Source organism: Onychostoma macrolepis, chromosome 11 (assembly GCF_012432095.1).
Source record: "Onychostoma macrolepis isolate SWU-2019 chromosome 11, ASM1243209v1, whole genome shotgun sequence".
NCBI classification, from domain to species: Eukaryota; Metazoa; Chordata; class Actinopteri; order Cypriniformes; family Cyprinidae; genus Onychostoma; species Onychostoma macrolepis.
The window spans coordinates 50,608-69,267 of NC_081165.1; the positions used below are offsets into that span (position 1 = coordinate 50,608).

The 18,660-nt window shown below is 52.7% G+C and overlaps 21 non-coding genes across 21 annotated transcripts; 18 read left to right on the plus strand and 3 right to left on the minus strand.

Moving 5' to 3' along the window:
- Positions 1 to 668: 668 nt before the first annotated feature.
- Positions 669 to 740, plus strand: trnap-ugg (transfer RNA proline (anticodon UGG)). The gene has a single exon. It is a non-coding gene; the product is annotated as a tRNA-Pro (tRNA).
- Positions 741 to 1,989: 1,249 nt separating this feature from the next.
- On the minus strand, positions 1,990 to 2,062 carry trnaa-agc (transfer RNA alanine (anticodon AGC)). The gene has a single exon. It is a non-coding gene; the product is annotated as a tRNA-Ala (tRNA).
- Positions 2,063 to 3,163: 1,101 nt separating this feature from the next.
- Positions 3,164 to 3,244, plus strand: trnas-gcu (transfer RNA serine (anticodon GCU)). Its single transcript has one exon. It is a non-coding gene; the product is annotated as a tRNA-Ser (tRNA).
- Positions 3,245 to 3,607: 363 nt separating this feature from the next.
- On the plus strand, positions 3,608 to 3,688 carry trnas-gcu (transfer RNA serine (anticodon GCU)). The gene has a single exon. It is a non-coding gene; the product is annotated as a tRNA-Ser (tRNA).
- A 1,009-nt stretch (positions 3,689 to 4,697) lies between these two features.
- Positions 4,698 to 4,771, plus strand: trnai-aau (transfer RNA isoleucine (anticodon AAU)). The gene has a single exon. It is a non-coding gene; the product is annotated as a tRNA-Ile (tRNA).
- Positions 4,772 to 6,008: 1,237 nt separating this feature from the next.
- trnai-aau (transfer RNA isoleucine (anticodon AAU)) lies at positions 6,009 to 6,082 on the plus strand. The gene has a single exon. It is a non-coding gene; the product is annotated as a tRNA-Ile (tRNA).
- Positions 6,083 to 6,177: 95 nt separating this feature from the next.
- Positions 6,178 to 6,249, plus strand: trnaf-gaa (transfer RNA phenylalanine (anticodon GAA)). Its single transcript has one exon. It is a non-coding gene; the product is annotated as a tRNA-Phe (tRNA).
- Positions 6,250 to 7,481: 1,232 nt separating this feature from the next.
- On the plus strand, positions 7,482 to 7,553 carry trnaf-gaa (transfer RNA phenylalanine (anticodon GAA)). The gene has a single exon. It is a non-coding gene; the product is annotated as a tRNA-Phe (tRNA).
- A 1,122-nt stretch (positions 7,554 to 8,675) lies between these two features.
- trnaf-gaa (transfer RNA phenylalanine (anticodon GAA)) lies at positions 8,676 to 8,747 on the plus strand. The gene has a single exon. It is a non-coding gene; the product is annotated as a tRNA-Phe (tRNA).
- A 1,010-nt stretch (positions 8,748 to 9,757) lies between these two features.
- trnas-gcu (transfer RNA serine (anticodon GCU)) lies at positions 9,758 to 9,839 on the plus strand. Its single transcript has one exon. It is a non-coding gene; the product is annotated as a tRNA-Ser (tRNA).
- Positions 9,840 to 10,207: 368 nt separating this feature from the next.
- On the plus strand, positions 10,208 to 10,287 carry trnas-gcu (transfer RNA serine (anticodon GCU)). Its single transcript has one exon. It is a non-coding gene; the product is annotated as a tRNA-Ser (tRNA).
- Positions 10,288 to 10,654: 367 nt separating this feature from the next.
- On the plus strand, positions 10,655 to 10,734 carry trnas-gcu (transfer RNA serine (anticodon GCU)). The gene has a single exon. It is a non-coding gene; the product is annotated as a tRNA-Ser (tRNA).
- Positions 10,735 to 11,098: 364 nt separating this feature from the next.
- trnas-gcu (transfer RNA serine (anticodon GCU)) lies at positions 11,099 to 11,180 on the plus strand. Its single transcript has one exon. It is a non-coding gene; the product is annotated as a tRNA-Ser (tRNA).
- Positions 11,181 to 12,184: 1,004 nt separating this feature from the next.
- trnai-aau (transfer RNA isoleucine (anticodon AAU)) lies at positions 12,185 to 12,256 on the plus strand. Its single transcript has one exon. It is a non-coding gene; the product is annotated as a tRNA-Ile (tRNA).
- A 95-nt stretch (positions 12,257 to 12,351) lies between these two features.
- trnaf-gaa (transfer RNA phenylalanine (anticodon GAA)) lies at positions 12,352 to 12,424 on the plus strand. The gene has a single exon. It is a non-coding gene; the product is annotated as a tRNA-Phe (tRNA).
- A 1,478-nt stretch (positions 12,425 to 13,902) lies between these two features.
- Positions 13,903 to 13,974, plus strand: trnai-aau (transfer RNA isoleucine (anticodon AAU)). Its single transcript has one exon. It is a non-coding gene; the product is annotated as a tRNA-Ile (tRNA).
- A 95-nt stretch (positions 13,975 to 14,069) lies between these two features.
- trnaf-gaa (transfer RNA phenylalanine (anticodon GAA)) lies at positions 14,070 to 14,142 on the plus strand. The gene has a single exon. It is a non-coding gene; the product is annotated as a tRNA-Phe (tRNA).
- A 324-nt stretch (positions 14,143 to 14,466) lies between these two features.
- LOC131549952 (U4 spliceosomal RNA) lies at positions 14,467 to 14,608 on the minus strand. The gene has a single exon (XR_009273526.1). It is a non-coding gene; the product is annotated as a U4 spliceosomal RNA (small nuclear RNA).
- Positions 14,609 to 15,730: 1,122 nt separating this feature from the next.
- trnas-gcu (transfer RNA serine (anticodon GCU)) lies at positions 15,731 to 15,812 on the plus strand. The gene has a single exon. It is a non-coding gene; the product is annotated as a tRNA-Ser (tRNA).
- A 275-nt stretch (positions 15,813 to 16,087) lies between these two features.
- trnaa-agc (transfer RNA alanine (anticodon AGC)) lies at positions 16,088 to 16,160 on the minus strand. The gene has a single exon. It is a non-coding gene; the product is annotated as a tRNA-Ala (tRNA).
- Positions 16,161 to 16,992: 832 nt separating this feature from the next.
- Positions 16,993 to 17,065, plus strand: trnaf-gaa (transfer RNA phenylalanine (anticodon GAA)). The gene has a single exon. It is a non-coding gene; the product is annotated as a tRNA-Phe (tRNA).
- The last annotated feature ends 1,595 nt before the right edge of the window (positions 17,066 to 18,660 follow it).

Consider the following 18,660-nt stretch of genomic DNA (forward strand, 5'->3'; position numbering starts at 1 on the left):
CCAGCAAAGCAGTGAGCCCCAAAAGCGCCGCGTGGGAGAGTCGCTCCGTGGCGTCAGCGCAGTCTGTCTCTTTAGGGAAGTGAGCGTAAAGGGCAGGACTCAGCGTGGAGAATGCGGGCATCGATCCGCTACCTCTCGCATGCTAGCGGCGCTCTACCATTTGAGCTAATTCCCTGGCCAATGTGGGCGATGTCCATCTCTCCAAAAGGCGCCTTGACGACAGCCATTATAACGGGCTGCAGGAAAGAGGCCATCTCTCCTCTGTGCTGGCACCTTTGTACTGGGCGCCATTTAGTTGTAGGATTAACCGAGAGATTGTGCTTTTGTTTTAAGGCCCTTCTTGGTCTTGTGACCCCAGTATATATGTGTCTGGATTCCTGTATTACGTAGGCTGCCTTTGGATCACTCAGGTCGTGCATCCAGCTTCTCCCCTCTTTTTCCCACACTGGCTTAAAGTCTACGGGACATCTGACCGTTTCAGCTGTCCTCCCAAGATCCCTCTGCATGTTAGGTCCAGCCCCATTTTAAATCCATTCAGAGGCCAACTTTCCTTCGTTTGCCTTTGACACCGTCTCGAGGTGTTTGATAACTTCCATGTTAGTTCGTGCTCCTTCTTTGGTTGTTGCTGTAGTTGTTCTTTTTTTCTCGGCTGGGCGCTTGCGCAGCTAGGCTCGTTGGTCTAGGGCTGTGACTCTCGCCTTGGGTGCGAGAGGTCCCGGGTTCAAATCCCGGACGAGCCCGTGGTGAGGCTTGGTCCAGAAGCTGTTTCATCTCTTTAGGGTCAAGAGCAATCAGGAAGTTTTTGGTCAATCGGGCAGAAAGCTAGGCAAAGCCAGGCGGTTAGCTCAGTTGGTTAGGCGTGGTGCTAATAACGCCAAGGTCGCGGGTTCGATCCCGTGCGGGCCAAGCTCTTTTATTCTCTGGGAGCTCAGCTCTGCTCTTCTGGCAAAGTGACGGGTGGTCTCACGGAAATGCCTGCTGGCTAAGCGGCTTGCAGGCGTGGCGAAATAGCTCAGTTGGGAGGCGTTAGACTGAAGATCTAAAGGTCCCTGGTTCGATCCGGGTTTGGCACATGTCCCTCTCCTTTCCTTTTGTTCGTGGGGCCCAGAGACCAAAATCCACTGGGATCCAACGCCACTGTCAGACTGCTTGGCCACGGCCACATCGTTATCTGCCTCCCAGATGGCCACCAGCACAGCAGTGTTGGATTTTATCTTCCATTCTTGGAAGATAACATTTTTAGACAGACATATTGATGGATTACATCTTCCTTGTCTGAACGAACAAAGGCGTGCCTGTATTTGCATCGCTTTGATCCTTCTCACCTTCTCACGCACCACGATTGGTCGATTATGTACAATATCTGCATGTTATTGGTCAAACTACTTTGGATTTTTAGGCAATATAACAATCCTGGCCAGGACGCGTCCCCGTATAAATGGCACATATGGCCACCCTACTTCTGGGCACGGGTGTCTGCGTGGCGTGTTTACGGAACGGGTTAGCGTCACGTACAAGAAGGCTTATTCACTCTTCCCTCTTTACTGAAAGAAGAGTGTGCGTTGCTTTCCTGAACCCTGGGGAGAGAGAAATATGGGTGTCCTGGCAAAAAAGGGGGTGGAGTCATAAAGCTCAAGCGAGACGAGGCGGCTGAGGCGATGAACTGCTAATCCATTGTGCTCTGCACGCGTGGGTTCGAATCCCATCCTTGTCGATCTCTTGAGCCTGTAAGTGATTTAGTCTTTGCGGCAACGTCTGCTCCTGTCAAGGTTCCAAAGATGTAATGACTATCACTCAGGACTCTGAATCCAGCGATCCGACTTCAAATCTTCGATGGGACCTGTTATGCCACCAATTTGCGCAGGACACGGCCGAAAAACCTCTTGGCAGCAGTGAGCCCCAAAAGCGCCGCGTGGGAGAGTCGCTTCGTAGCGTCAACGCGCAGTCTTTCTCTTTAGGGAAGTGAGCGTAAAAGGGCAGGACTCAGCGTGGAGAATGCGGGCATCGATCCCGCTACCTCTCGCATGCTAAGCGAGCGCTCTACCATTTGAGCTAATTCCCCTGGCCAATGTGGGGCGATGTCCATCTCTCAAAAGGCGCCTTCGAAGAGCGACAGCCATTATGACGGGCTTGAGGAAAGAGGCCATCTCTCCTCTGTGCTGGCACCTTTGTACTGGGCGCCATTTAGTTGTAGGATTAACCGAGAGATTGTGCTTTTGTTTTTAAGGCCCTTCTTGGTCTTGTGACCCCAGTATATATGTGTGCGGACTCCTGTATTACGTAGGCTGCCTTTGGATCACTCAGGTCGTGCATCCAGCTTCTCCCCTCTTTTTCCCACACTGGCTTAAAGTCTACGGGACATCTGACCGTTTCAGCTGTCCTCCCCAAGATCCCTCTGCATGTTAGGTCCAGCCCCATTTTTAAATCCATTCAGAGGCCAACTTTCCTTCGTTTGCCTTTGACACCGTCTCGAGGTGTTTGATAACTTCCATGTTAGTTCGTGTTCCTTCTTTGGTTGTTGCTGTAGTTGTTCTTTTTTTCTCGGCTGGGCGCTTGCGCGGCTAGGCTCGTTGGTCTAGGGCTGTGACTCTCGCCTTGGGTGCGAGAGGTCCTGGGTTCAAATCCCGGACGAGCCCGTTGTGAGGCTTGGTCCAGAAGCTGTTTTATCTCTTTAGGGTCAAGAGCAATCAGGAAGTTTTTGGTCAATCGGGCAGAAAGCTGGGCAAAGCCAGGCGGCTGAGGCGATGAACTGCTAATCCATTGTGCTCTGCAGCGTGGGTTCGGATCCCATCCTCGTTGGTTGATGCCTTAAGCGCGGGGTGGGAAGCGTTGATCCTGGAGGGCCGTTGTCTCTGCAGAGTTTAGGTCCAACCTAATCAAACACACCTGAACCAGCTAAATCAAGGTCTTCAGGATGCAGTTAGGTGTTTTCTATCCAGTTTTTCTCAGGGTTGGAGCTAAACTCTGCAGGAGAGTGGCCCTCCAGGATCAACGTTCCCCACCCCTGCTTGGCGTTTGAAAGGGGACAGTGCTACTGCCAAATGATTGACACTCGTACCTACCCGACCTCTCACGGCACACTAAGGGTCAGCTTTTCGTCGTCCTATTGAAAGGAGCTGCAGAGAAGACGACACAGTCCAGCTTCGGTCTGGCAGGCCAGCGTGACGAGGTGGCCGAGTGGTTAAGGCGATGGACTGCTAATCCATTGTGCTCTGCAGCGTGGGTTCGAATCCCATCCTCGTTGGTTGATGCCTTAAGCGCGGGGTGGGAAGCGTTGATCCTGGAGGGCCGTTGTCTCTGCAGAGTTTAGGTCCAACCTAATCAAACACACCTGAACCAGCTAAATCAAGGTCTTCAGGATGCAGTTAGGTGTTTTCTATCCAGTTTTTCTCAGGGTTGGAGCTAAACTCTGCAGGAGAGTGGCCCTCCAGGATCAACGTTCCCCACCCCTGCTTGGCGTTTGAAAGGGGCGGTGCTACTGCCAAATGATTGACACTCGTACCTACCTGGCCTCTCACGGCACACTAAGGGTCAGCTTTTCGTCGTCCTATTGAAAGGAGCTGCAGAGAAGGCGACACAGTCCAGCTTCGGTCTGGCAGGCCAGCGTGACGAGGTGGCCGAGTGGTTAAGCGATGGACTGCTAATCCATTGTGCTCTGCACGCGTGGGTTCGAATCCCATCCTTGTCGATCTCTTGAGCCTGTAAGTGATTTAGTCTTTGCGGCCCTGTGAGCAACGGCTGCTCCGTCAAGGTTCCATGATGTAATGATTATCACTCAGGACTCTGAATCCAGCGATCCGACTTCAAATCTTGATGGGACCTGTTATGCCACCAATTTGCACAGGGCACGTCCGAAAAACCTTTTGGCAGCAGTGAGCCCCAAAAGCGCACGTGGGAGAGTCGCTCCGTGGCGTCAGCGCAGTCTGTCTCTTTAGGGAAGTGGCGTAAAGGGCAGGACTCAGCGTGGAGAATGCGGGCATCGATCCGCTACCTCTCGCATGCTAAGCGAGCGCTCTACCATTTGAGCTAATTCCCTGGCCGCAGTTGAGCGATGTCCATCTCTCCAAAAGGCGCCTTGACGACAGCCATTATGACGGGCTTGAGGAAAGAGGCCATCTCTCCTCTGTGCTGGCACCTTTGTACTGGGCGCCATTTAGTTGTAGGATTAACCGAGAGATTGTGCTTTTGTTTTAAGGCCCTTCTTGGTCTTGTGACCCCAGTATATATGTGTCTGGATTCCTGTATTACGTAGGCTGCCTTTGGATCACTCAGGTCGTGCATCCAGCTTCTCCCCTCTTTTTCCCACACTGGCTTAAAGTCTACGGGACATCTGACCGTTTCAGCTGTCCTCCTAAGATCCCTCTACATGTTAAGTCCAGCCCCATTTTAAATCCATTCAGAGGCCAACTTTCCTTCGTTTGCCTTTGACACTGTCTCGAGGTGTTTGATAACTTCCATGTTAGTTCGTGTTCCTTCTTTGGTTGTTGCTGTAGTTGTTCTTTTTTTTCTCGGCTGGGCGCTTGCGCAGCTAGGCTCGTTGGTCTAGGGCTGTGGTTCTCGCCTTGGGTGCGAGAGGTCCCGGGTTCAAATCCCGGACGAGCCCGTTGTGAGGCTTGGTCCAGAAGCTGTTTTATCTCTTTAGGGTCAAGAGCAATCAGGAAGTTTCTGGTCAATCGGGCGAAAGCTGGGCAAAGCCAGGCCGGTTAGCTCAGTTGGTTAGAGCGTGGTGCTAATAACGCCAAGGTCGCGGGTTCGATCCCCGTACGGGCCAAGCTCTTTTATTCTCTGGGTGCTCAGCTCTGCTCTTCTGGCAAAGTGACGGGTGGTCTCACGGAAATGCCTGCTGGCTAAACGGCTTGCAGGCGTGGCGAAATAGCTCAGTTGGGAGGCGTTAGACTGAAGATCTAAAGGTCCCTGGTTCGATCCGGGTTTCGGCACATGTCCCCTCTCCTTTCCTTTTGTTCGTGGGGCCCAGAGACCAAAATTCACTGGGATCCAACGCCACTGTCAGACTGCTTGGCCACGGCCACATCGTTATCTGCCTCCCAGATGGCCACCAGCAAAGCAGTGAGCCCCAAAAGCGCACGTAGGGAGAGTCGCTCCGTAGCGTCAACGCGCAGTCTGTCTCTTTAGGGAAGTGAGCGTAAAGGGCAGGAGATGGCCACCAGCAAAGCAGTGAGCCCCAAAAGCGCACGTAGGGAGAGTCGCTTCGTAGCGTCAACGCGCAGTCTTTCTCTTTAGGGAAGTGAGCGTAAAAGGGCAGGACTCAGCGTGGAGAATGCGGGCATCGATCCCGCTACCTCTCGCATGCTAAGCGAGCGCTCTACCATTTGAGCTAATTCCCTGGCCGCAGTTGAGCGATGTCCATCTCTCAAAAGGCGCCTTGAGCGACAGCCATTATAACGGGCTGCAGGAAAGAGGCCATCTCTCCTCTGTGCTGGCACCTTTGTACTGGGCGCCATTTAGTTGTAGGATTAACCGAGAGATTGTGCTTTTGGTTTTAAGGCCCTTCTTGGTCTTGTGACCCCAGTATATATGTGTCTGGATTCCTGTATTACGTAGGCTGCCTTTGGATCACTCAGTTCGTGCATCCAGCTTCTCCCCTCTTTTTCCCACACTGGCTTAAAGTCTACGGGACATCTGACCGTTTCAGCTGTCCTCCCCAAGATCCCTCTGCATGTTAGGTCCAGCCCCATTTTTAAATCCATTCAGAGGCCAACTTTCCTTCGTTTGCCTTTGACACTGTCTCGAGGTGTTTGATAACTTCCATGTTAGTTCGTGCTCCTTCTTTGGTTGTTGCTGTAGTTGTTCTTTTTTTCTCGGCTGGGCGCTTGCGCAGCTAGGCTCGTTGGTCTAGGGCTGTGACTCTCGCCTTGGGTGCGAGAGGTCCCGGTTCAAATCCCGGACGAGCCCGTTGTGAGGCTTGGTCCAGAAGCTGTTTTATCTCTTTAGGGTCAAGAGCAATCAGGAAGTTTCTGGTCAATCGGGCAGAAAGCTGGGCAAAGCCAGGCCGGTTAGCTCAGTTGGTTAGAGCGTGGTGCTAATAACGCCAAGGTCGCGGGTTCGATCCCCGTACGGGCCAAGCTCTTTTATTCTCTGGGTGCTCAGCTCTGCTCTTCTGGCAAAGTGACGGGTGCTCTCACGGAAATCCCTGCTGGCTAAACAGCTTGCAGTTGCGGCGAAATAGCTCAGTTGGGAGGCGTTAGACTGAAGATCTAAAGGTCCCTGGTTCGATCCCGGGTTTCGGCACATGTCCCCTCTCCTTTCCTTTTGTTCGTGGGGCCCAGAGACCAAAATTCACTGGGATCCAACGCCACTGTCAGACTGCTTGGCCACGGCCACATCGTTATCTGCCTCCCAGATGGCCACCAGCAAAGCAGTGAGCCCCAAAAGCGCACGTAGGGAGAGTCGCTCCGTAGCGTCAACGCGCAGTCTGTCTCTTTAGGGAAGTGAGCGTAAAGGGCAGGAGATGGCCACCAGCAAAGCAGTGAGCCCCTAAAGCGCACGTGGGAGAGTCGCTCCGTGGCGTCAGCGCAGTCTGTCTCTTTAGGAAGTGAGCGTAAAGGGCAGGACTCAGCGTGGAGAATGCGGGCATCGATCCCGCTACCTCTCGCATGCTAAGCGAGCGCTCTACCATTTGAGCGAATTCCCCTGGCCAATGTGGGGCGATGTCCATCTCTCAAAAGGCGCCTTGACGACAGCCATTATGACGGGCTTGAGGAAAGAGGCCATCTCTCCTCTGTGCTGGCACCTTTGTACTGGGCGCCATTTAGTTGTAGAATTAACCGAGAGATTGTGCTTTTGGTTTTAAGGCCCTTCTTGGTCTTGTGACCCCAGTATATATGTGTCTGGATTCCTGTATTACGTAGGCTGCCTTTGGATCACTCAGTTCGTGCATCCAGCTTCTCCCCTCTTTTTCCCACACTGGCTTAAAGTCTACGGGACATCTGACCGTTTCAGCTGTCCTCCCAAGATCCCTCTGCATGTTAGGTCCAGCCCCATTTTGAATCCATTCAGAGGCCAACTTTCCTTCGTTTGCCTTTGACACTGTCTCGAGGTGTTCGATTCCTTCCATGTTAGTTCGTGTTCCTTCTTTGGTTGTTGCTGTAGTTGTTCTTTTTTTTCTCGGCTGGGCGCTTGCGCAGCTAGGCTCGTTGGTCTAGGGCTGTGGTTCTCGCCTTGGGTGCGAGAGGTCCCGGGTTCAAATCCCGGACGAGCCCGTGGTGAGGCTTGGTCCAGAAGCTGTTTTATCTCTTTAGGGTCAAGAGCAATCAGGAAGTTTCTGGTCAATCGGGCAGAAAGCTGGGCAAAGCCAGGCGGTTAGCTCAGTTGGTTAGGCGTGGTGCTAATAACGCCAAGGTCGCGGGTTCGATCCCGTGCGGGCCAAGCTCTTTTATTCTCTGGGAGCTCAGCTCTGCTCTTCTGGCAAAGTGACGGGTGCTCTCACGGAAATCCCTGCTGGCTAAACGGCTTGCAGGCGTGGCGAAATAGCTCAGTTGGGAGGCGTTAGACTGAAGATCTAAAGGTCCCTGGTTCGATCCCGGGTTTCGGCACATGTCCCCTCTCCTTTCCTTTTGTTCGTGGGGCCCAGAGACCAAAATTCACTGGGATCCAACGCCACTGTCAGACTGCTTGGCCACGGCCACATCGTTATCTGCCTCCCAGATGGCCACCAGCAAAGCAGTGAGCCCCAAAAGCGCCGCGTGGGAGAGTCGCTCCGTGGCGTCAGCGCAGTCTGTCTCTTTAGGGAAGTGAGCGTAAAGGGCAGGACTCAGCGTGGAGAATGCGGGCATCGATCCGCTACCTCTCGCATGCTAGCGGCGCTCTACCATTTGAGCTAATTCCCTGGCCAATGTGGGCGATGTCCATCTCTCAAAAGGCGCCTTGACGACAGCCATTATGACGGGCTTGAGGGAAAGAGGCCATCTCTCCTCTGTGCTGGCACCTTTGTAGTGGCCGCCATTTAGTTGTAGAATTAACCGAGAGATTGTGCTTTTGGTTTTAAGGCCCTTCTTGGTCTTGTGACCCCAGTATATATGTGTCTGGATTCCTGTATTACGTAGGCTGCCTTTGGATCACTCAGTTCGTGCATCCAGCTTCTCCCCTCTTTTTCCCACACTGGCTTAAAGTCTACGGGACATCTGACCGTTTCAGCTGTCCTCCCAAGATCCCTCTGCATGTTAGGTCCAGCCCCATTTTAAATCCATTCAGAGGCCAACTTTCCTTCGTTTGCCTTTGACACTGTCTCGAGGTGTTCGATTCCTTCCATGTTAGTTCGTGTTCCTTCTTTGGTTGTTGCTGTAGTTGTTCTTTTTTTTCTCGGCTGGGCGCTTGCGCAGCTAGGCTCGTTGGTCTAGGGCTGTGGTTCTCGCCTTGGGTGCGAGAGGTCCCGGGTTCAAATCCCGGACGAGCCCGTGGTGAGGCTTGGTCCAGAAGCTGTTTTATCTCTTTAGGGTCAAGAGCAATCAGGAAGTTTTTGGTCAATCGGGCAGAAAGCTGGGCAAAGCCAGGCGGTTAGCTCAGTTGGTTAGGCGTGGTGCTAATAACGCCAAGGTCGCGGGTTCGATCCCGTGCGGGCCAAGCTCTTTTATTCTCTGGGAGCTCAGCTCTGCTCTTCTGGCAAAGTGACGGGTGGTCTCACGGAAATGCCTGCTGGCTAAACAGCTTGCAGTTGCGGCGAAATAGCTCAGTTGGGAGAGCGTTAGACTGAAGATCTAAAGGTCCCTGGTTCGATCCGGGTTTCGGCACATGTCCCCTCTCCTTTCCTTTTGTTCGTGGGGCCCAGAGACCAAAATTCACTGGGATCCAACGCCACTGTCAGACTGCTTGGCCACGGCCACATCGTTATCTGCCTCCCAGATGGCCACCAGCACAGCAGTGTTGGATTTTATCTTCCATTCTTGGAAGATAACATTTTAGACAGACATATTGATGGATTACATCTTCCTTGTCTGAACGAACAAAGGCGTGCCTGTATTTGCATCGCTTTGATCCTTCTCACCTTCTCACGCACCACGATTGGTCGATTATGTACAATACCTGCGTGTTATCGGTCAAACTACCTTGGATGTTTTAGGCAATATAACAATCCTGGCCAGGACGTGTCCCCTATAAATGGCACATATGGCCACCCTACTTCTGGGCACGGGTGTCTGCGTGGTGTGTTTACGGAACAGGTTAGCGTCACGTACAAGAAGGCTTAATCACTCTTCTCTCTTTACTCAAAGAAGAGCGTGCGTTGCTTTCCTGAACCCTGGGGAGAGAGAATTATGGGTGTCCTGGCAAAAAAGGGGCGGAGTCATAAAGCTGAAGCGAGGCAGGCGGCTGAGGCGATGAACTGCTAATCCATTGTGCTCTGCGCATGTGGGTTCAGATCCCATCCTCGTTGGTTGATGCCTTTAGCGCAGGGGTGGGAAACGTTGATCCTGGAGGGCCGTTGTCTCTGCAGAGTTTAGGTCCAACCCTAATCAAACACACCTGAACCAGCTAAATCAAGGTCTTCAGGATGCAGTTAGGTGTTTTCTATCCAGTTTTTCTCAGGGTTGGAGCTAAACTCTGCAGGAGAGTGGCCCTCCAGGATCAACGTTCCCCACCCCTGCTTGAGCGTTTGAAAGGGGACAGTGCTACTGCCAAATGATTGACACTCGTACCTACCCGACCTCTCACGGCACACTAAGGGTCAGCTTTTACGTCGTCCTATTGAAAGGAGCTGCAGAGAAGACGACACAGTCCAGCTTCCGGTCTGGCAGGCCAGCGTGACGAGGTGGCCGAGTGGTTAAGGCGATGGACTGCTAATCCATTGTGCTCTGCACGCGTGGGTTCGGATCCCATCCTCGTTGGTTGATGCCTTAAGCGCAGGGGTGGGAAACGTTGATCCTGGAGGGCCGTTGTCTCTGCAGACTTTAGCTCCAACCCAAATCAAACACACCAGAACCAGCTAAATCAAGGTCTTCAGGATGCAGTTAGGGTTTTTTTATCCAGTTTTTCTCAGGGTTGGAGCTAAACACTGCAGGAGAGTGGCCCTCCAGGATCAACGTTCCCCACCCCTGCTTGAGCGTTTGAAAGGGGCCGGTGCTACTGCCAAATGATTGACACTCGTACCTACCTGGCCTCTCGCGGCACACTAAGGGTCAGCTTTTACGTCGTCCTATTGAAAGGAGCTGCAGAAGGCGACACAGTCCAGCTTCGGTCTGGCAGGCCAGCGCGTGACGAGGTGGCCGAGTGGTTAAGCGATGGACTGCTAATCCATTGTGCTCTGCAGCGTGGGTTCGAATCCCATCCTCGTTGGTTGATGCCTTAAGCGCGGGGTGGGAAGCGTTGATCCTGGAGGGCCGTTGTCTCTGCAGAGTTTAGGTCCAACCCTAATCAAACACACCTGAACCAGCTAAATCAAGGTCTTCAGGATGCAGTTAGGTGTTTTCTATCCAGTTTTTCTCAGGGTTGGAGCTAAACTCTGCAGGAGAGTGGCCCTCCAGGATCAACGTTCCCCACCCCTGCTTGGCGTTTGAAAGGGGCGGTGCTACTGCCAAATGATTGACACTCGTACCTACCTGGCCTCTCACGGCACACTAAGGGTCAGCTTTTACGTCGTCCTATTGAAAGGAGCTGCAGAGAAGGCGACACAGTCCAGCTTCGGTCTGGCAGGCCAGCGCGTGACGAGGTGGCCGAGTGGTTAAGCGATGGACTGCTAATCCATTGTGCTCTGCAGCGTGGGTTCGAATCCCATCCTCGTTGGTTGATGCCTTAAGCGCGGGGTGGGAAGCGTTGATCCTGGAGGGCCGTTGTCTCTGCAGAGTTTAGGTCCAACCCTAATCAAACACACCTGAACCAGCTAAATCAAGGTCTTCAGGATGCAGTTAGGTGTTTTCTATCCAGTTTTTCTCAGGGTTGGAGCTAAACTCTGCAGGAGAGTGGCCCTCCAGGATCAACGTTCCCCACCCCTGCTTGGCGTTTGAAAGGGGCGGTGCTACTGCCAAATGATTGACACTCGTACCTACCTGGCCTCTCACGGCACACTAAGGGTCAGCTTTTCGTCGTCCTATTGAAAGGAGCTGCAGAGAAGGCGACACAGTCCAGCTTCGGTCTGGCAGGCCAGCGTGACGAGGTGGCCGAGTGGTTAAGGCGATGGACTGCTAATCCATTGTGCTCTGCACGCGTGGGTTCGAATCCCATCCTTGTCGATCTCTTGAGCCTGTAAGTGATTTAGTCTTTGCGGCAACGTCTGCTCCTGTCAAGGTTCAAAGATGTAATGACTATCACTCAGGACTCTGAATCCAGCGATCCGAGTTCAAATCTCGGTGGGACCTGTTATGCCACCAATTTGCGCAGGACACGGCCCGAAAAACCTCTTGGCAGCAGTGAGCCCCAAAAGCGCACGTAGGGAGAGTCGCTTCGTAGCGTCAACGCGCAGTCTTTCTCTTTAGGGAAGTGAGCGTAAAAGGGCAGGACTCAGCGTGGAGAATGCGGGCATCGATCCGCTACCTCTCGCATGCTAGCGGCGCTCTACCATTTGAGCTAATTCCCTGGCCAATGTGGGCGATGTCCATCTCTCCAAAAGGCGCCTTGACGACAGCCATTATAACGGGCTGCAGGAAAGAGGCCATCTCTCCTCTGTGCTGGCACCTTTGTAGTGGCCGCCATTTAGTTGTAGAATTAACCGAGAGATTGTGCTTTTGTTTTAAGGCCCTTCTTGGTCTTGTGACCCCAGTATATATGTGTGCGGACTCCTGTATTACGTAGGCTGCCTTTGGATCACTCAGTTCGTGCATCCAGCTTCTCCCCTCTTTTTCCCACACTGGCTTAAAGTCTACGGGACATCTGACCGTTTCAGCTGTCCTCCCAAGATCCCTCTGCATGTTAGGTCCAGCCCCATTTTGAATCCATTCAGAGGCCAACTTTCCTTCGTTTGCCTTTGACACCGTCTCGAGGTGTTCGATTCCTTCCATGTTAGTTCGTGCTCCTTCTTTGGTTGTTGCTGTAGTTGTTCTTTTTTTCTCGGCTGGGCGCTTGCGCAGGTAGGCTCGTTGGTCTAGGGCTGTGACTCTCGCCTTGGGTGCGAGAGGTCCTGGGTTCAAATCCCGGACGAGCCCGTTGTGAGGCTTGGTCCAGAAGCTGTTTCATCTCTTTAGGGTCAAGAGCAATCAGGAAGTTTTTGGTCAATCGGGCAGAAAGCTAGGCAAAGCCAGGCGGTTAGCTCAGTTGGTTAGGCGTGGTGCTAATAACGCCAAGGTCGCGGGTTCGATCCCCGTACGGGCCAACTCTTTTATTCTCTGGGAGCTCAGCTCTGCTCTTCTGGCAAAGTGACGGGTGCTCTCACGGAAATCCCTGCTGGCTAAACAGCTTGCAGTTGCGGCCGAAATAGCTCAGTTGGGAGAGCGTTAGACTGAAGATCTGAAGGTCCCTGGTTCGATCCCGGGTTTCGGCACATGTGCCCTCTCTTTTCCTTTTGTCCGTGGGGCCCAGAGACCAAAATCCACTGGGATCCAACCCCACTGACAAACTGCTTGGCAACGGCCACATCGCTATCTGCCTCCCAGATGGCCACCAGCAAAGCAGTGAGCCCCTAAAGCGCACGTAGGGAGAGTCGCTCCGTGGCGTCAGCGCAGTCTGTCTCTTTAGGAAGTGAGCGTAAAGGGCAGGAGATGGCCACCAGCAAAGCAGTGAGCCCCAAAAGCGCACGTGGGAGAGTCGCTCCGTGGCGTCAGCGCAGTCTGTCTCTTTAGGGAAGTGGCGTAAAGGGCAGGAGATGGCCACCAGCAAAGCAGTGAGCCCCAAAAGCGCACGTGGGAGAGTCGCTCCGTGGCGTCAGCGCAGTCTGTCTCTTTAGGGAAGTGGCGTAAAGGGCAGGAGATGGCCACCAGCAAAGCAGTGAGCCCCAAAAGCGCCGCGTGGGAGAGTCGCTCCGTGGCGTCAGCGCAGTCTGTCTCTTTAGGAAGTGAGCGTAAAGGGCAGGAGATGGCCACCAGCAAAGCAGTGAGCCCCAAAAGCGCACGTGGGAGAGTCGCTCCGTGGCGTCAGCGCAGTCTGTCTCTTTAGGGAAGTGGCGTAAAGGGCAGGAGATGGCCACCAGCAAAGCAGTGAGCCCCAAAAGCGCCGCGTGGGAGAGTCGCTCCGTGGCGTCAGCGCAGTCTGTCTCTTTAGGGAAGTGAGCGTAAAGGGCAGGACTCAGCGTGGAGAATGCGGGCATCGATCCGCTACCTCTCGCATGCTAGCGGCGCTCTACCATTTGAGCTAATTCCCTGGCCAATGTGGGCGATGTCCATCTCTCCAAAAGGCGCCTTGACGACAGCCATTATGACGGGCTTGAGGGAAAGAGGCCATCTCTCCTCTGTGCTGGCACCTTTGTACTGGGCGCCATTTAGTTGTAGGATTAACCGAGAGATTGTGCTTTTGTTTTAAGGCCCTTCTTGGTCTTGTGACCCCAGTATATATGTGTCTGGATTCCTGTATTACGTAGGCTGCCTTTGGATCACTCAGTTCGTGCATCCAGCTTCTCCCCTCTTTTTCCCACACTGGCTTAAAGTCTACGGGACATCTGACCGTTTCAGCTGTCCTCCCAAGATCCCTCTGCATGTTAGGTCCAGCCCCATTTTGAATCCATTCAGAGGCCAACTTTCCTTCGTTTGCCTTTGACACCGTCTCGAGGTGTTCGATTCCTTCCATGTTAGTTCGTGTTCCTTCTTTGGTTGTTGCTGTAGTTGTTCTTTTTTTTCTCGGCTGGGCGCTTGCGCAGCTAGGCTCGTTGGTCTAGGGCTGTGGTTCTCGCCTTGGGTGCGAGAGGTCCCGGGTTCAAATCCCGGACGAGCCCGTGGTGAGGCTTGGTCCAGAAGCTGTTTTATCTCTTTAGGGTCAAGAGCAATCAGGAAGTTTTTGGTCAATCGGGCAGAAAGCTAGGCAAAGCCAGGCGGTTAGCTCAGTTGGTTAGGCGTGGTGCTAATAACGCCAAGGTCGCGGGTTCGATCCCCGTACGGGCCAAGCTCTTTTATTCTCTGGGTGCTCAGCTCTGCTCTTCTGGCAAAGTGACGGGTGGTCTCACGGAAATGCCTGCTGGCTAAACAGCTTGCAGTTGCGGCGAAATAGCTCAGTTGGGAGAGCGTTAGACTGAAGATCTGAAGGTCCCTGGTTCGATCCGGGTTTCGCACATGTCCCTCTCTTTTCCTTTTGTCCGTGGGGCCCAGAGACCAAAATCCACTGGGATCCAACCCCACTGACAAACTGCTTGGCAACGGCCACATCGCTATCTGCCTCCCAGATGGCCACCAGCAAAGCAGTGAGCCCCTAAAGCGCACGTGGGAGGTCTGCTGCCTGCATCTGCAAAACCTCTTTTAGTACACATCTAGCTGGAGAAAAAAAACTCATCCTTGTGCCTGAGAACGAGTCTTGCCGCAGACGCCTACCAAACGAGAACCAAAAACACGCACGTGAAAGAAACAGAAGCAGGCCTGACTTTCTTAACCAGATGTTAAGCCTCCAGAGAGACCGGCAAAAATTGCCAAAGGCTGACTGTATTTCAAGTCATCCCGGCGGGGTATTGGGTAAAGTTTTCAACCAGCAATGATCACGCCTCGGATGAACCTCATAGGCTACGATATTGCCTCTGCGAAAGAATGCCAGGGAGAGTCGCGACCTCTCCCGTGCACCTATGCGGACGTGAACCGACATGGTGGTAACAAGCTTCAAACTGCCCTGCAATCAGCCTTCTGGCTTGGCTGACCATACGGGCCATTTTTGGGGGATGCACCCTTGCCAGGATTTCTGTATTTCCTAAAATATCCAGGTTTTGGCTGTTTGCACTCTGCAGAGCGATCGTTGTATAACATTATTTCACGAGAGCAGAGCAGACGGCTCCTTATGCTTTCAAATCGCTCTCGCGGTTCTTTGGTGTCATACAATGATCGGTGCGCAGCTTCAAGTCGAACGAACGAACAAAGGCGTGCGTGCGTGTCTTTGCATCGCTTTGATCGTTCTCACCTTCTCACGCACCACGATTGGTCGATTATGTACAATATCTGCATGTTATTGGTCAAACTACTTTGGATTTTTTAGGCAATATAACAATCCTGGCCAGGACGTGTCCCCTATAAATGGCACATATGGCCACCCTACTTCTGGGCACGGGTGTCTGCGTGGTGTGTTTACGGAACAGGTTAGCGTCACGTACAAGAAGGCTTATTCACTCTTCCCTCTTTACTGAAAGAAGAGTGTGCGTTGCTTTCCTGAACCCTGGGGAGAGAGAAATATGGGTGTCCTGGCAAAAAAGGGGGTGGAGTCATAAAGCTCAAGCGAGACGAGGCGGCTGAGGCGATGAACTGCTAATCCATTGTGCTCTGCACGCGTGGGTTCGGATCCCATCCTCGTTGGTTGATGCCTTAAGCGCAGGGGTGGGAAACGTTGATCCTGGAGGGCCGTTGTCTCTGCAGACTTTAGCTCCAACCCTAATCAAACACACCTGAACCAGCTAAATCAAGGTCTTCAGGATGCAGTTAGGTGTTTTCTATCCAGTTTTTCTCAGGGTTGGAGCTAAACTCTGCAGGAGAGTGGCCCTCCAGGATCAACGTTCCCCACCCCTGCTTGAGCGTTTGAAAGGGGACAGTGCTACTGCCAAATGATTGACACTCGTACCTACCCGACCTCTCACGGCACACTAAGGGTCAGCTTTTACGTCGTCCTATTGAAAGGAGCTGCAGAGAAGACGACACAGTCCAGCTTCCGGTCTGGCAGGCCAGCGCGTGACGAGGTGGCCGAGTGGTTAAGGCGATGGACTGCTAATCCATTGTGCTCTGCACGCGTGGGTTCGAATCCCATCCTTGTCGATCTCTTGAGCCTGTAAGTGATTTAGTCTTTGCGGCAACGTCTGCTCCTGTCAAGGTTCCAAAGATGTAATGACTATCACTCAGGACTCTGAATCCAGCGATCCGACTTCAAATCTTCGATGGGACCTGTTATGCCACCAATTTGCGCAGGACACGGCCGAAAAACCTCTTGGCAGCAGTGAGCCCCAAAAGCGCCGCGTGGGAGAGTCGCTTCGTAGCGTCAACGCGCAGTCTTTCTCTTTAGGGAAGTGAGCGTAAAAGGGCAGGACTCAGCGTGGAGAATGCGGGCATCGATCCCGCTACCTCTCGCATGCTAAGCGAGCGCTCTACCATTTGAGCTAATTCCCCTGGCCAATGTGGGGCGATGTCCATCTCTCCAAAAGGCGCCTTGACGACAGCCATTATAACGGGCTGCAGGAAAGAGGCCATCTCTCCTCTGTGCTGGCACCTTTGTAGTGGCCGCCATTTAGTTGTAGGATTAACCGAGAGATTGTGCTTTTGGTTTTAAGGCCCTTCTTGGTCTTGTGACCCCAGTATATATGTGTCTGGATTCCTGTATTACGTAGGCTGCCTTTGGATCACTCAGTTCGTGCATCCAGCTTCTCCCCTCTTTTTCCCACACTGGCTTAAAGTCTACGGGACATCTGACCGTTTCAGCTGTCCTCCCTAAGATCCCTCTACATGTTAAGTCCAGCCCCATTTTTGAATCCATTCAGAGGCCAACTTTCCTTCGTTTGCCTTTGACACCGTCTCGAGGTGTTTGATAACTTCCATGTTAGTTCGTGTTCCTTCTTTGGTTGTTGCTGTAGTTGTTCTTTTTTTTCTCGGCTGGGCGCTTGCGCAGCTAGGCTCGTTGGTCTAGGGCTGTGGTTCTCGCCTTGGGTGCGAGAGGTCCCGGGTTCAAATCCCGGACGAGCCCGTGGTGAGGCTTGGTCCAGAAGCTGTTTTATCTCTTTAGGGTCAAGAGCAATCAGGAAGTTTCTGGTCAATCGGGCAGAAAGCTAGGCAAAGCCAGGCGGTTAGCTCAGTTGGTTAGGCGTGGTGCTAATAACGCCAAGGTCGCGGGTTCGATCCCGTGCGGGCCAAGCTCTTTTATTCTCTGGGAGCTCAGCTCTGCTCTTCTGGCAAAGTGACGGGTGCTCTCACGGAAATCCCTGCTGGCTAAACAGCTTGCAGTTGCGGCGAAATAGCTCAGTTGGGAGAGCGTTAGACTGAAGATCTAAAGGTCCCTGGTTCGATCCCGGGTTTCGGCACATGTCCCCTCTCCTTTCCTTTTGTTCGTGGGGCCCAGAGACCAAAATTCACTGGGATCCAACGCCACTGTCAGACTGCTTGGCCACGGCCACATCGTTATCTGCCTCCCAGATGGCCACCAGCAAAGCAGTGTTGGATTTTATCTTCCATTCTTGGAAGATAACATTTTAGACAGACATATTGATGGATTACATCTTCCTTGTCTGAGCGAACAAAGGCGTGCGTGCGTGTCTTTGCATCGCTTTGATCCTTCTCACCTTCTCACGCACCACGATTGGTCGATTATGTACAATACCTGCGTGTTATCGGTCAAACTACCTTGGATGTTTTAGGCAATATAACAATCCTGGCCAGGACGCGTCCCCGTATAAATGGCACATATGGCCACCCTACTTCTGGGCACGGGTGTCTGCGTGGCGTGTTTACGGAACGGGTTAGCGTCACGTACAAGAAGGCTTATTCACTCTTCCCTCTTTACTGAAAGAAGAGTGTGCGTTGCTTTCCTGAACCCTGGGGAGAGAGAAATATGGGTGTCCTGGCAAAAAAGGGGGTGGAGTCATAAAGCTCAAGCGAGGCAGGCGGCTGAGGCGATGAACTGCTAATCCATTGTGCTCTGCACGCGTGGGTTCGAATCCCATCCTCGTCGATCTCTTTAGCCCGTAAGTGATTTAGTCTTTGCGGCAACGTCTGCTCCTGTCAAGGTTCCAAAGATGTAATGACTATCACTCAGGACTCTGAATCCAGCGATCCGAGTTCAAATCTCGGTGGGACCTGTTATGCCACCAATTTGCGCGGGACACGGCCGAAAAACCTCTTGGCAGCAGTGAGCCCCAAAAGCGCACGTGGGAGAGTCGCTTCGTGGCGTCAGCGCAGTCTTTCTCTTTAGGAAGTGAGCGTAAAGGGCAGGAGATGGCCACCAGCACAGCAGTGTTGGATTTTATCTTCCATTCTTGGAAGATAACATTTTAGACAGACATATTGATGGATTACATCTTCCTTGTCTGAGCGAACAAAGGCGTGCCTGTATTTGCATCGCTTTGATCCTTCTCACCTTCTCACGCACCACGATTGGTCGATTATGTACAATATCTGCATGTTATTGGTCAAACTACTTTGGATTTTTAGGCAATATAACAATCCTGGCCAGGACGTGTCCCCTATAAATGGCACATATGGCCACCCTACTTCTGGGCACGGGTGTCTGCGTGGCGTGTTTACGGAACAGGTTAGCGTCACGTACAAGAAGGCTTATTCACTCTTCCTCTTTACTGAAAGAAGAGTGTGCGTTGCTTTCCTGAACCCTGGGGAGAGAAATATGGGTGTCCTGGCAAAAGGGGTGGAGTCATAAAGCTCAAGCGAGGCAGGCGGCTGAGGCGATGAACTGCTAATCCATTGTGCTCTGCAGCGTGGGTTCGGATCCCATCCTCGTCGATCTCTTTAGCCCGTAAGTGATTTAGTCTTTGCGGCAACGTCTGCTCCTGTCAAGGTTCCAAAGATGTAATGACTATCACTCAGGACTCTGAATCCAGCGATCCGACTTCAAATCTTCGATGGGACCTGTTATGCCACCAATTTGCGCAGGACACGGCCCGAA